This window comes from Amblyomma americanum, chromosome 10, assembly GCF_052857255.1.
Source record: "Amblyomma americanum isolate KBUSLIRL-KWMA chromosome 10, ASM5285725v1, whole genome shotgun sequence".
Classification (NCBI taxonomy): domain Eukaryota; kingdom Metazoa; phylum Arthropoda; class Arachnida; order Ixodida; family Ixodidae; genus Amblyomma; species Amblyomma americanum.
Genome location: NC_135506.1, coordinates 107,229,671 through 107,233,620, shown reverse-complemented (window position 1 = coordinate 107,233,620; position 3,950 = coordinate 107,229,671). Strand labels below are relative to the sequence as shown.

Here is a 3,950-nt window from a genome sequence, read left to right as displayed (position 1 = left end):
GTCGTTTCCAAATAAGAGATGATCACGGCTTTGTGCGCCCTTAACGCGCGTGGCTATGAAGTGCCGCGTAAAAAAACCAAGACCAAGGGCCACAAACACAACTACCTGGCCAGGATCCTACGCAAGGCAATCTGCGAACACGAGGAGGACGAGGTGAAACGACTCTTGGACGCCAAGTACCTACCGACCACCCCCACGGAGACACACGGATTAACAAGGACAGAGAACGAGACGCTAGATCGAGACATCCAAACATGGGAAGTCAGAGTTGCCCTGCAGGATCTCAATGGCAGGTCAGCCGCGGGTCCCGATCAAGTGGCCAACAGACCGGTCAGGAACGTCGACGAAGCGGCCCACGAAACGCCCACGAACTTCTACAAGTGCTGGCAAGATGGAAGGCTACCCAAGCAATGGAAAGCAGAGACGATCCTCATCCCCAAGCAAGGCAGGCCACCCAACATAGAGAACCTGATGCCGATCTCGCTCACTTCGTGCGTGGGAAAGGTCCTCGAGCACGTTCTCATGAACAGGTGGCAGCGTTACCTGGAAGAATCGGAGCTTCACCCAAATTCTTTCATCGGGTTTCGGAACAAGCTCGGGACGCAAGACGCCATAATTTTACTGAAGAACGAAATCATCGACGATACGACGGGCACCAAGGACAACAGAGCCATACTCGGGCTGGATTTGCAGAGCGCCTTCGGTAAAGTGAGGCACTCGGCTATCCTGGCCCAAGTATCCAGGCTAAACATAGGCAGGAGGACATACCAGTACATCAAAGACTTCCTGACAGAACGGACCACCGATATCTGCGCGGGAGACGTGCAGCTCGAAGATAAGCAGCTGGGCAGCGTAGGAACTCCGCAGGGCTTGGTGATCTCCCCGCTACTCTTCAACCTCGTGATGATCGGGGTGGCCAACCGGATAGAAAGAGTAGCGGGAGTCCGGCACACCATCTACGCCGACGACATTACGCTATGGTTTCCGGGAGGAAGCGATGGGGACATCGAGATAACCCTGCAAGAGGCGGTCAACGCCATCGAGGAGCAGCTGGACGGGTCTGGACTCGTTTGCTCTCCTGCCAAGACAGAACTGCTGGTGATTCCTCCGAAAGGAGCGGGCAGGAAAAGAAAGAATATGGAAGTCAAGTACGAGCGTCCCAAGATCATGGTCAATACGGCGGGAGGCCAAGTAATACCGGAGGTCGAGAAGATTCGAGTGCTCGGGCTGCTCATCCAGCGAAACTGAGTCAACGGTGAAACGGCCAACAAGCTCGCGGGCAAAGCGACCGCGGCAATGGGACTCATGAGGAGGGTGTCCAACAGAAAAGTGGGGATAAAGGAGAAGAGCCTGACTAGGCTCGTTCAGTTCTTCGCAGTTAGCCACATAAAGCACGTGTCCGCCTTACACAACTGGAGGCCGAGCGAACGTAACAAGATAGACGCCACCATACGCAAGGCGTATAAGGCGGCATTCGTTCTCCTCGGGAGCACGAACATTGAAAAATTCATGGCGCTGGGAGTCCACAACACGCTGGACGAAATAGCCGAAGCACAGAGAACGGCGCAACCCGAGCGTCTCTCTGAAACGAGAACCGAAAGACAGATACTGCGGGACCTTGGCCTCGAGCCGAGGGAAGGCACGCAGCAGAAAGACATACCTATACCGGATAGCATCAATAGAAAGCTCAGGGTCTGCCCGATCTCGAGGAACGTGAACCCCGAGCACAAGGAGCGGAGGCTGGCGAGGGCCAGGGCTCTCGTGGACCTCCACGCTGGAGAAGAAGGCGCCGTCTACGTGGACGTGGCGGAGTATCGAGGGAGCAGCGACACATACGCGGCGGTGGTTGTCGGGGCATCGACGGGTGCAACGAAGACCACGGCGAGCGTCCGGACTCGACAAGCGCACCGGGCGGAGGAGGTGGCCATCGCCTTGGCCGTCTCCGACCCCGGATCACCTACAGTGTTGTGTGACTCTAGAACGGTTGTGAAGAACTACGCCAAGGGTAGGGTGTGTAGTGAGGCCGCGCGCATACTGCGCAAGGCCGAAGACATCGGACGCAAAAGTGCTGTGGTGATCAAGTGGTTTCCGGCCCACATGGGCAGTGACGTGTCGGAACGCGGGTACGTGAACCACAACAAGACGGCCAACACGGCCGCGCGAGGACTAACCAACCGCGCGGCTGCAAGCACAGCCAACTCGGAGTGTTGGTCGCGGTGCAGTGCCAAGGACAAGATGATCACCTTGTACGAAATAGTGAAATGGTACAGACTGAACAGACAGACTATGCCGCCACCTCAGACAGGGCTTACCCGGGAGGAGGCAGTGTTATACAGACAGTTACAGACGGGGTCCCTGCTAACACCGGTGCCAGCTAAGCACGTGAGTCCGAGTGTGTACGCGAGTGACGTGTGTAGACTGTGCGCGAAGGAGAGAGCCACCGCGGCACACATCCTTTGGGACTGTAGTGCAAATCGGCGAGAAGCCAGCGAGAAGACGACGATCCCACCGCAGCTAGAGGCTGCAACGAGGAACTATGATCCAGAGACAAAACTCAAGGCCGTCCAGCAGGTCTCGGCAGCTCTAGAAAGGCAGCGACCGAGCGAAACCGAGGAGAAGGGGGCAGCACCCCCATAAAGGGGGCTGCGGCCCTCCCGGACCCGCGGAAGTAGCCAGGGACCATGACCTCGAGGAACGCAACGCACGAGACTGACGTAGTGGCCCCGTCGCGGTAAAAGCTTGTCCTCCCTGCGTGGAGGGAGCCTAACCGATTCTGCAGGCATTTTCAATAAAGTTGTTTTCTCTTTCTCTTTTTATTTTCTGTGCGCAAGCGAAGTCTGGTTTTGTCATTTTTGTTGCTCCGCTGTGGTCGCGTTTATTGCAATGTGCCGAGCCTCCTTTTCTTTGCTTTATTCTGTTATACGTTGAATGATTACTTATTTTTGTAACATGTTCAATTTTTTACCGCCGCACTCTACTGCGAACTGTACAGGGAAGCTGAGGCCTCGTCACGCGCTACATGCCTTTTGCCCCAGCTTCGTTTTTCTTCGTAAGGAATAAAGTCTTTGAACTAAAAAAAGTGTCTAAGCAGCCTTGGTGCTGCTCAGTGTCTCGGTTGGAGGACGGTAACTGAACGCAGCGTATAAAGCTCGTTCAGTCGAAAAGCTGTCGGCGTTTTAGTAGTTGTAGTGAGCACCGCGCGGTGGAAATGTTCAAGGGATGCGTTAAATCAACGCACACACAATGTATAAAACAAGAAGAATCTAGACTGGGAATCGAAACTGGGCTTTTGGTCTTAGAGGCGGGGACGCTTTCACTCCGCCATGACAGCTCGAAGTTTAGATCATGAATAAAGGCGCGCATAGTGAAGTACACGTTTCATAGAACCGTACCTTCGAGTTCTGTACTGAGGAGTATATGAGTAGCTTATAGGATTGGGTAAGTTGGTCAGACATGCTAAAGGGAACAATAGCGCAGCATCAAGTGACGAGGACAGCAGGACCGTACTTGGCGCTGTGCGTGTGTGTGCTCTTCTGCTATCTTATCATGTTTAGTACAAGAGTAATTATGAGCATGTAAATTACAGCTGCCCGAATTAAGCGAGAACAATTAGTTCCCGCTAAATTTCCTCCGTGCTTGGCGAGCAGTCGTTGGGGCATCTTGCGGCATCCACTACAACCCCCATTTCGCCATGCACGGCGCTGTGCGGTAGATGGTGCGTGCGTAGGCGACCTTTCAGCGTCGGGTTACCGTTGCTCGTTTGAAGGTGGTGGAAACTTTATTGCATACAGGGGAGTTTAGGACGCGCATGTCCTTGGGCCCCCGCACGACCAAACTGCACTCAAACGTTCATGTCCCGGAGGCTCATAACGCTGGCAGCCCGGCTTGTGGCGATGGCTTGCTTGGGCGGGTCCTCGGAGCGCAGTAGGGTCTCCCAAGCCTCCCAAGTG

The 3,950-nt window shown here is 54.8% G+C and overlaps 1 pseudogene; it reads left to right on the top strand.

Moving 5' to 3' along the window:
- Positions 1 to 522: 522 nt before the first annotated feature.
- On the top strand, positions 523 to 2,672 carry LOC144106326 (uncharacterized; annotated as a pseudogene).
- The last annotated feature ends 1,278 nt before the right edge of the window (positions 2,673 to 3,950 follow it).